The 12,100-nt window shown below is 33.9% G+C and overlaps 1 long non-coding RNA gene across 4 annotated transcripts; it reads right to left on the minus strand.

Annotated features, from left to right (window-relative positions):
• Positions 1-5,512: 5,512 nt before the first annotated feature.
• Positions 5,513-11,727, minus strand: LOC110008265 (uncharacterized). 4 transcript variants are annotated; one of them, XR_016042684.1, is made up of 3 exons: positions 11,615-11,727; positions 6,755-9,589; positions 5,513-5,925 (listed from the first exon to the last, which is right to left on the minus strand). It is a non-coding gene; the product is annotated as an uncharacterized LOC110008265 (long non-coding RNA). The 4 variants fall into 4 exon arrangements; XR_016042685.1 differs by lacking the exon at positions 11,615-11,727 and having other exon boundaries at positions 6,755-9,149; positions 9,441-11,509; XR_002282995.2 differs by lacking the exon at positions 11,615-11,727 and having other exon boundaries at positions 6,755-9,149; positions 9,369-11,509.
• Between the last annotated feature and the right edge of the window lie 373 nt (positions 11,728-12,100).

The raw sequence follows: 12,100 nt of genomic DNA on the forward strand, positions 1-12,100 counted from the left end.
TCAATATGAAAATCATTGCCCAATTGCAGTGAAATTTTGGAGCATAATGAATTAGCTGCCCAACATAGTGCGATATATATTGGAACCTTGCTCAATAACATACGTAAATGCACGCACACACACACAGCGAGTGAGAGAGAGAGAGAGAGAGAGAGAGAGAGATCCTTTCATCAACTTCGACATTGTAGAGAGAGAGGATAGAGAGAAAGAGCCTTCCATCAACTTAGATATTGTTGAAGTGCTCCTATCATTTTTTTATGGTGCCCCCACCATCCAGCTTTTATCAAAACCATAATTCTCAACTTTTTTTCACATTCACCCATAGATATTCTGTACCATGATATATTGGAGAGATGAGTTGAGTATATGTAGAGCAATGGATTGAAGAGCATCAGGTTTAGAGGGGCATTCATTAATAGTGGAAGCTCGAGCTCTGAGATAGTAGGTGTGGTATAGGAAGCTTGGGTGGATTGTGCGTGTGCAATGGATTGGTGTCTCATTTCTGTAAGTAGTGCAAACTTATGTTTCATTTCTGTTAGTTCAAAAACTTATCTTTGCATAAATGAGGAATCCAAGTTCTCTCTCTCTCAAAGACCACTTTACCATTAAAGAAGAACCCCTTCTACACTTACCTGTTCTTGCTTTCCACCTGATTCCATGGCCCAAGTGCCAAAATCCTTAAACGCCCTCTGAAAGCTCTTCTCTCAATCTATCATATTTTGCAGTCTCTGATTAGAGTTTGTACACCCTCTGAATCTCTCTTTCTCTCATCCTTGCAGTCTTTGATTATGGTTGCGTTATAATGTTTTTTTCTTGTGGATTTCTTTCTGTAGTCATTACTGTGGGTTTGTTAATGTGAAGGTTTAGGAATGATTTGGCCTGTACTGATCAATTGAAAAGTAAGGAGAAAATGGGTGTTCTTTCCTGATTTGCCTTTCTCTGGAGTTCTGTGATGTGAACTCCAGTTTCAATTGAAAATCTGTACATTGTACATTTCCTAGGTTTGTTGCTTATGATATCGGGCGAGGTTTTTTTTTTTTTGAAACTGTTAACAATCTATCTGGCAACTATTTTTATTGGAAAAAGTTTATATAGAGCCGAGGCTCTAAACAATCAAATTAGGGCATACCTAAAAAATTTCATTAGAAGTAGTTTTGATGTCCAAATATCTTCAAATTGATCATCTCGACATCAATATGAGAAAAAAATAGATTTCAAGTTTTGGAAATAGAGCATCTTGTAACACATTTTTGGACCGTCAATTTTCAAGTTTTCATAGATTTGTTTGATCTATCCTGTTTTTGATGCTTTAAATTTTATAATTAGAGATTAAAATATATTTTAAAGCAATCACAAAGATTTTCAATATTAATACCACATTTCTTGACACTATTTGATGGTGGGCCCTATTTTGATTTTTTAGAGCCTTAGCTCTATACCTACCGCACCCATTTCTATTTGGTGTTAATATAGAGCTTTGGGATTATTTTGGTTTCTCAAAATGTTTTGTATCGACTGTACCATCTGGATTTTCAATGGGTACGTTTTGATCTTGTTCAATGGGTACGCTTTGATCTTGTAGCGTGTGTTTGTGCTTGGTTTGAAGGTTTTAAAGGCCTTTTTCTATGCACCACCACTAAATAGTTTTTTTCTGGGATATATTCTTTTTCGAGGGGATTGTATAATTAGATTTAGTATGAGGAGGTATTTTAAATCTGACAACTTGAAGCGTATCATAAAGTTCAAAAAAATTTTATTTGGACTTGAGTGAGGTAATCACTTAGTATCTTATTTATATTGGGGTGCATTTTTTATAAGGTTAACTTTTACAGAAATAAGTTTGCGATATTCTATAACCATTTATTTTATTTGGACGGTGTAGATTTGACATATCTTTTAAGATAATGTCAGCATATTGTATGTCTTTTTAAATAGTGCTTAATCTACACTGCTCAAATAAAATAGATGATATATATAAGCTTTCACATATAAGACTTTCATGTATAAAAAAAAAAACATATTGTGAACTATGTCGGGGACGTATGCCTAGCAGGTGGACTTCCCTAGAGAGAAAATCAGCAGCTTTATTGATGCGAGCACACAAATTTTAATGGGACTCTGAAGTTAGGCATAAATGGAGACATGATAATCATTAGGCATTGAAATGATTTTGATGCTGACTAGGGCTGCCATGGGCTGGGCCCGATCCAACCTGGTAATATACAGCCAGACTTGAAGCCCTGTAAGGACCATATTGGACTAGGCCTTGCCCGACCTGGCCAGGCTTATTAAGAAGCCTCTTTTTTTTTTTCTTTATTATTTTTTTATATTTTTAATCTCACTCTCCCAACTTTTTTTTGTTGTAGGAAGCCAAAAAAGACAAAAAATGTTAAAATATTTTTAGAAACTTTTATTGGGTTTTTAGAGACAAAAAGGGTGAGTTTCTAGAAAGAAGAAATAGAGATTGAATTTCTAGAGAGAAAAAGATTGGGTTTCTAGAGTGAGTAAGAGAGATTAGATTTTTGGAGAGAGAAAAGTGGATTGCTTCTAAAGAGAGAATGCGCTTTTAAAGAGAAATTAGGTTTTTAGAGATATTGGATTTTTAGATAGAGGATATTGGGTTTCTAGAAAGATCGGATTTTTAGAGAGAAATGTTTTGGGTTTTTAGAGATAATAAGTTTTTAGGGAGAGAAAGAGAGGACGGGTTTAATGGGTTTTTAGAGAGAAAAAGATTGGGTTTGAGAGAGTGAGACATTGGGTTTTTAGAGGGAGATTGGGCTTTTAGAGAGAGAAAGAGATTAGGGGCGGCAACAGGTCGGGCCTTGCTAGACCCGGACCCAGACTCAGACATGGACCGGAATAGCATGATATGGACCCATTCCTAGACTTGATTGGTCCAAAGTACCCCAGACCCGTATCCATACTCAGAATGTTGGTTAGGACCCGGGACCTGACCCGTGCCTAGTGAGTTTTGGCCAAAGACGGGACACTTCGTGGCGTTAATGAATGGAGGTGCTTGCCGGATTTTTGAGAGTCGGCACCGAAAAATAAGAGGGTCTAATGGCTTGAGCTGGGGGCCATGACTGAAGGGAAGCAATGTTCGCAAAATCGAACTGGAACGGTTAACCGGACATGGGTATGAAAGCGGTTTAACTGGCCTAACCGAAAAACCGGCCGATTCAACCGCTCTGACCGGACATATCCCGGGCGGTCAAAAAAGTGTTGAAAAAAAAAAAAACAAAAGTACAAAAACAAATCTACTAAAATATGAAAAGCATATAAAGAATGATTAAACCAAAACACATTCAAATAAAGTTGGAAATTAATGAAAAAAATGGATTTTAACCCATTTTATATTTTTCGATGGCTATTTTTTTTTTAAAAAAAATATCAGAAAATATAAACGTGAGTATTAATGACCAAAACAATTTTCAATCTTTACCATAATGTAAAGAATATTTAAAAATGTATTATAAATCAAATTTCTTAGTTTTGAGAATTTATATATATTTTTTTGAATCTTTTTTTTAAATATCGGTTGATCATCCTAACTGCCCAAAACCGGAACCAACCACTGACCGGTTTCGATCTAACCAGGCGATTAGCGGTTAGATCGGGCGATTTTGCGAACAATAGAAGGGATTGAGAGAGAATTAGGGTTAGCAAAAGGGGATAGGTAAAGCTTACAATCATTTCTCCCTTGAGTTTAAGAGAAATCGATGGCCAAAAGGTGTTTCTCTACGGGCCCTCAATGCATCTGCACCTATCGTCTCTGTTTCCCTCTCCTTTTCCTTCTGTTTCTCTCTCCTCTTTATGTTATGGACCTTCTGGTGAAAAAAACTGAATGGAGAAGAAAAGGCTGCATAGAGAAGAGTTCCTTCCTCAAGTTGCGTTCATTTCTCTCTTTCTATGTGTTTATTTGAAATTGGAAGCAAGTTCATAAACTGTAAATTGGATGTTTCTGAAGAACTGTAAATTAGAAGTTACTTAAAAAGTTCATGGTTTCTGTATTTGATAACCTCACTGGGAAGTTAAAAAGTTCCTGGTTTTTATATTTGATAACCTCCTACGAAATTAAGAAGTTCTTGGTTTATGTGTTTGAAACCTCCTGGGAAGTTAAAGAAGATCTGGTTTTGTGTTTGATAACCTCCTGGGAAGTTAAAGAAGTTATCGGTACTTGTATTTTATTAGCTTTAAATAGGCAAGATATAAAATGTTAAAATTGAGACTTAGATATTATTTATTTATTATTGATTTGTAGAATATTATTTTTTGGGATACAATATCAATTGAAAGTAAAATATATTGGATTGAGAGAGAGAAAGTGTGTAGAGAGTATTATGAGAGTTTTATTGATGAGTGAGAGAACCGTCCTGAAGAGAAATATTTATACATCAATTGAGGCAGATGTTGCATAATAAACTTCATTGCACATCAAAATTGAAGTAATCTGTAGACAATGTCAAGCACAACCTCAATTCAATATTGTGTACCAAATCACTAGTTTCCTAATCAGCTGTCTCAAAATAGAAATCAATATATTTTCTAAACTATTGTGAGTATACAATTTGTTGAGTCTTTTCACAAATATGCAGTTGAATAGGTGTTTAAGTTTCATAAGTAGTTTGGTTTTCTTGAGGGATAACTTGTAGGTTTCAATCGTAGGCATACCTCGTATGCCAAAAAATACAAATTCCTACTCATGTCAAATTGGTCCTACTAAGCTATACTCGAATATAAAAGTAACAATGTAAACTCTTCAAAGTTAACAAAAATGTTGACAAGAGCCCATATGATCGAAGCTCGTTGTCTCTCCTTCAATGAAACTTCACAATCTCATTAAAGAAAAAGAAAAAGAAATATAAAGCTGGTAAAGCATTACGTATTTATTAATTTTCTCTGTTGCATTTTCTGATATTTCATACTCGCATCAAGGAAAATCGTTGAAACTTCATACACTCATTAAAGAAAATAAAGCAAACTCAGAGAGCTTTACTGATAAACTTCAGTTTTGAGATCCAAGCAAATATTCATATGTGGTATAGAACATACATCCCAAATCAAAGGACGGGAAATCTGGCTTTCCCATCTTTGCTCTAGTTATTTTGATACACCATTTTGTGTTTTTTAAAATATCCATCTCAAAGATGGACCTTTGGAGTGAAGTCAACAAAATTCTATGCAAATTGCAGTAAAAAGAAGCCGAGATGGATATTTGGAATGAAAGCAACAAAATTATATGAAAATTACAGTAAAAAGAAGCCAATAGAAATTCTCATGACTTTGTTTAATGGCACCCCAAGGCCTCTTCTCAAAAGTCAAATGAAGTACCCCAATTTTTGGGGTAAATAGCTCCAATTAGGATATGAATATCCAAATGACTTCTATTTGATCTTATCTCAGATCTAAGTAAATATTCATCTGCCTCTATCTCACTCTATCTCAGATCCAAGTAAATATTCATCTTCCTCTTTTTAAAGACCAATAAATGGGATCTTTAACAATCAACTGCTACTTGTGAATAAATGAGATCTTTAATAATCAACTGCGAAAGTGGGATCTTTAAGAATCAACTGCTACTTGTGACAATGACATCTTTCTAAATAATGTTCTAAATAATGAGAGAGAGGCAAAATGCCTTTATAAAATCTACAACTCACACTAATCCAACCATACTTAAACACCCACCCTGATACCAATTACTGAAATAATAAGGCTCTAAAGCAAAAAACTTTGGGATTCATGGGGGACTCATTCAAAAGCCCACTCATTGTCCTTCCTCACTGCATCCTCGTCATCATGAGAAAAATAATTTTCAATTCCAAATATGTTCTGAACGTCTTCCACGCTCTAATCCTTGATGCGATATGCGACCACCAATCAAGTTCTATCAAGTAAATTCTTTACGTTCAGGTAATTTGCCGCCTGCAAAAACAATACATAGTAAATTAATCAATATGGAAGAATAGACACCCCCCAAGATGCCGAGAGAGGCATCGTTTGTTCAATGAAGTCAAGAGAATTCACAAAAACTTAGAACGTTATGCTTCAAAAGAGACTAACAATAAGAAAACAACATGGAGAAAACAAAAATAACAATTCAAGAAATCGCCTTGAATTAAACTAAGAAAAAACAAAACTAAGTTAGAAAAATATTGTAACATATCAACCACAAGTTGAGAATAGCATAGAATATAGAATATAATAGTAGTTTGCAAGAGAGAAAGACATACATATATGACAAATTCAACTCAATGACTGACTCACCACAAACACCATGACAATATCAAGCTAGCTTATATATATATATATATAGCACATGATCAATCTCAATCTCATGGAAAGCTGAAACAGATGGAACGATAAGAAGTTGACATGACAATGATGGACAAATAATAAAAAATTTTCTGCCAAATACAAAACATAAAATAGGAGTTGAACATACGGGCCCTTTACCAAGAAGCATTGCATGGACAAAAGCTTGAATTTATATAAAGAATGACTAGCCCCAAAAAAGCTTCAATTTATATAAAGAATGATTAGCCCCATAAAATGTTCCCAATGTTAGACAAGAAACAAGCAAATATCAAACTAAAATGTCAAGATAGTGAATATCTAAATCATACAAATAAAAAACAATTAATAATAGTTTGCAAAGAACTTGTTATAATACTCATCTAGCTCAGTAACAAGGAATTAGAGCTCAAGGAAGAGATCCAAGGGAAAGAGAGAGAAAGATGAAGAAATAGCATACCTCAAAAAGATGAAGAACACAGATTCAGAGCACTCTGCTTGCTCCTTCATCTTCTTTGACCTTCGAGTGAGAGAGAGAAGAGAAGTTTTACTTTATTGAAAGATGCCTTCAACACACTTTGTGAAGGTGCATAATTCAACCACAAGTACCATTCTTCCAACATGAACAGGTACAAACCATCTCAAGAAAATGGATAAAGAATCAAAGATCATACTGTTACATATACATATACATGGGCTCCAAATTTCATCTCTCTAATGTTAATCATGACGGAACATGAGAATTATTCATCAAATAGACAAAGAGCTTATCAAATAGACAAAGAGGTTATCAAATAGACAAATTGGCCATGGAAATCAACCCATAATCAGCCCATTCAAACACACATGCACAATGCAAGCAGTAAAAAATCAGCCCATTCAACAATAACCTGTAATAACTTCAATACTACCTACATTCACTACTGATGCATCCATATCCAACTTAAAAAATATACATCATTTACAATTAAAAAATATACATCATTTACAAGTCATGTGCATAACATTTGTGTGTTCTCTCTCTCTCTCTCTCTAAGATTATAATGGCACACAACATTTGTATGTTGTTTGTTAAGATATGTGTGTTGCATGTCAAGCAACATTCACAATTCGTGTATCCATATATCATATATAAAACCAGCCTATTCAAGAATAACCTATAATAGTTTAAACATACATAATTGAAAAAGCAAACCCACATAGTGCATGGCCAAGAAAATAGCCAAATTTCAAAGGCCAAACAACCTTTGTATCAATTTTGACAAATAATCAAATGATGACTGTGCTATTTCAACATAATAAATGGGAGAAATAACTTCTAGCGATTTAGGTAGGACTCCCACAACTGCGTCGCCATGGCATCTCGCAGACTGACGTTATCATGCCCTTGAGTCAATTGCGAGAAACCATCATCTCTGTCAATTACCAGTTCACTCTCAACCCTCCTTCTAAAACACAACTCTCTTCTACTATTGGCTCCCCATGTCATCATGATGTAGTTTTGCAACATTGCACATGCAATAACTACATCAACTTGTGTTCGTATAGGATACTGCATTTAATTCTTAAATACAAAAAATCTAGCTTTCCAAAGCCCAAATGTCATCTTCACCAACCTACTCCTTCAGGGATCTATAAATTCCATTATCAAATAGCCCCCGCAGAAATAAGAACTACAATGATCACTGGTATATTACCTTGGACCTTCCTAAGTTACACCTATATTTATCTCTAGACCTTTAAATCAATATCTACCATTCTATTTCACTCATACACTAGAAATCATAGATATAATGCTTTCCAAGACTGAAAATAGTCTTGCAATAACAACACAACAATGACGTGAAAGAAAAAACCTGCAAAAACAAAACACAAATAATTATACAAATGAAAGAAGCCATCATCCACAACTTATACCATCATACGAAGGAAAGAAATCATCATCCACAAAGCAAACCATCATACAAATGAAAGAAAGCATCATCCACAAAGCAAACCATCATACAAATGAATGTAGCCATCATCCACAAAGCAAACCATTATAGAAATGAAAGAAGCCATCATCCACAAAGCAAACCATCATAGAAATGAAAGAAGCCATCATCCACAGAGCAAATCATCATAGAAATGAAAGAAGCTATCATCCACAAAGCAAACATTAAGCAATATTGGACATTAAAATAACATAAACCATCCACATAGAAATGAAAGAAGTAGTATTTGATGTTAAAATTAAACATAGTCATCTTTAATGTTACACTTAAACATAGTCAATCAGGTATCTATCGAAAGTGTTTCATCTTTTCATCTAAGTAAGCCCTTTGTATCCTTGGATCCCCCAAGTGTATCCTTGGATCCCCCAAGTTTAGTCACATCTCCGCCTTTGTAGAATCTTGGAAGATCCTTTCCGTCGATAGAAGGGCATCATCGCCAACTTCACCTACTTTCCACATGCTTTCAACAATCTTACAAGCATCTCTCCTAGCCTTGGATGGACCATCCACCACAGGAGTATTACTGTTATTTACGGTGTCACATGCCAGCATCTTAATGCTTTGGGTCATCTCTGTCATGGCTAAAGACATGGACTCGGCGATGGAGGGTTGCTTTTTTTGGCGATGTGTTCCTATTGGAGTTTGAGACTGTTTTCTTTTTGATGTGGATGAGCTAGATTCATCCTGGACTTTTAATGGGAGGTCATTTGAGATTGAAGTGTTGGGACTTTCTGGCTCAATTCTAATGCCACCCCCAATAGATTTGTAAGTTCCATATGCCGTGCCACCCTTGTAGATCTTATTTAGCAGTGAATACTCGAGCAAAGTTTTGCTATGATATTTATTTGCCCATTCATTCTCCTGCATATAGAAGACCATAAATTAATTTTAGCAATATTCGTATTTAAACATAGTCAATATTTTAAAAGACTATGCAATTGAGTAAGTACATACTGTTAGAAAGTCATTCCAAACAACAACCTCCGTGGTTACTATCCTCCTACTCTCATCCTATCCGAAACCCGATACAGACAAGTTTTTTGATATCAAAGTACAATTTTCTAAGGAACTTATGCTTACTTTTTAGCCTACTTAAGGTGTTTATTGACCCATATTGCATTGTTATGGAGTCTACCATACGTTTCCATGCACCTTTTTTCAAATCTCCCCCCTGCCCCGTAGCCCTAATCTCGGTCTCCATAAGTTGAATGAACAAGTCCTCTTCTGGTTGTGTCCATTGGAGGTTTCTCTTGCCTCCAATATTCTCATGGCCCATGCTTGATGAAGTGTGTGGGTCTATCCTATTATAGGAAAACAACAGATCTATTATATTATATATAATCATTGAACACCACACATCCATTGCACATGTCATCATGGACTATACTCCAATATATTTTATACAATTACCGATTATTATGGACTATACAATTACATTCATCCAATTATATTTAGATTTCATGAACCCATAAGCATTATTCATCAAAAATAGAAAGGTAACAAAAAGAGTATCGTAGCTACAACATTTATAATTGGAGCGAAGGAAAACTAAACAAACCCAACAATAAAAAGTAAATATAAAAAATAATATTCCCATAGTTATCTACTCAGGGAAAAAAAACTCCCACACCAGAGGCATTGAGAAACTCCTGTAGCATTTTATCAACAACAAAGAACAAGGGGACACTCTCAAAGAAACTCTTGTAGCATAGTTATTTTTCAAAGTTTGTTATCCAAGAGGTTATTAACCATACTACAAGAAAATGGAATTATGGCAACACAGATAAATGTGACATTCTCAATTTTGCAATGTGATTGCATAAGCATGACAACACACGTGACAATAAGCATGTAATGAAAAGTAGTGCCCCATTATTAACGAGAAATTAATAAAAGCTATTCACAAATCACTTGATACCAAGTCGAGTGGGAATAAGAAATATCCATTTATCATAAAACTAAAAATGTGAAAGTTGAATCTTATGAATTTCTTGAAATAACATTATAAATTCAGGATCAAAATAAATTAAGAGCCCTAACCCTATGAATTTAATTCAATATTCTCATAAAACATAACACAAAAATGAACAAAATACTGATAATACTAGATAAATAAATCACAATCTAGAAATCACATATGGATAGCAATAATTTCTTGCAATAACACTATAAATCCAGCACGAAAATAAATTATGAGCCCTAACCTTGTTAATTTAATTCAGCATTATCAGAAAACATAACACAGAGATGAAAAAAATACTGATAACACTAAATAAAGAAATCACAATCTAGAAAACAAATACTGAGAACAAAATTTTTTTACAAGAACACAATAAATTCGGTACCAAAATAAATTATTAGCCCTAACCCTATGAATATAATTCAATATTCTCAGAAAACATAACATAGAGAAGAATAAAATACTAATCACAGTAAATAAAGAAATTACAATCTAGAGAAAGAGTAAAAAGTGGAAATAAAAAAGATCGATTTAGCATTTTTGTAGAGGATTTGAAGATCTTCAACAACAATAAATAAATAAATAAAAGTAAGAAATGAAAGAGGCATTTCAAAGACAACAGATTTTACAAGCTCTACACAGGTCCCTCGATTAAACAATGAAAATGCACGGATTTGAGCAAGAATATTAAAATTAAATTTAGGGCTTCTTTAGGAAATTTGAAGAGCTTCACCAAGAATAAAATATCATAAAAAATATAATAGAAATGAGAGAGAAATATAAGCTTTGACACACAAATAAGTGTGTCATTCTCAATTTTGCAATGTGATTGCTTAGGCAAGACAACACAAGTGAAAATAAGAATGTAATGAAATGCAATACCCCATTATTGACCAGAAATAATAGAGGCATAGAAAACAATGTACCACACATTTGTGGCTATTCACAAATCACATGATTCCAAGTAGAGTGGGACTAAGAAATATCCATCCATCATAAAATTAAAAATGTTAAAGTTGAATCTTATGATTTTCTTGCAATAACACTATAAATTCTGCATCAAAATAAATTAAGAGCCCTAACCCTATGAATTTAATTCAATTTTCTCATAAAACATAACACGAAGATGAACAAAATACTGGTAACATTAAATAAATAAATCACAATCTAGAAATCACATATTGATATCAGTAATTTCAAACAATAACACTAAAAATTCAGCACCAAAACAAATTATGAGCCCTAACCCCGTTAATTTAATTTAGCATTCTCAAAAAGCATAACATAGAGATGAAAAAAATATTGATGACACTAAATAAAGAAATCACAATCTAGAAACCAAATACTGATAATAGTAATTTCTTACAAGAGCACAATAAATTCAGCACAAAAATAAATTATGAGCTCCAAGTGTGAGATTATGTTATAGGAAGGGGAGAACCAAAATAAAACGGTTTTCTTTTTTTTTTGGCAAAATCCTATTATGCACCCATAAAAAAAGCATTTTCATTTTATAGCTCTGACATTATAGTAAATACAAAATTACTAATTTTTTCGATCAAAATCTCTATATGCACCCATAAAGAAATAATTACATTTTAAACCCTTGACATTATAGTAAATATAAAACTAATATATATATTTTTATAATAAATTTGAGTTGGGTTCACCGGAACCCGTACTCGACCCATGCCTATTTCGGATCCATAGATGTGACCTAGACCATACTTGCAAGGTCCAAATGCTGGACCCTTGTTGGGTATATCCGGCGGGTCCCGAGGCGGGTCCTGAGTCTATTGCCACCCCTAAAAGAGATATTGGGTTTCTAAAGAGAGAAGGAGTTTTAGAGAGA

The sequence above is a fragment of the Amborella trichopoda genome, chromosome 10 (assembly GCF_054954075.1).
Source record: "Amborella trichopoda isolate Santa Cruz 75 chromosome 10, AtrichopodaSantaCruz75HAP2 v2.0, whole genome shotgun sequence".
In the NCBI taxonomy this organism is placed as follows: domain Eukaryota; kingdom Viridiplantae; phylum Streptophyta; class Magnoliopsida; order Amborellales; family Amborellaceae; genus Amborella; species Amborella trichopoda.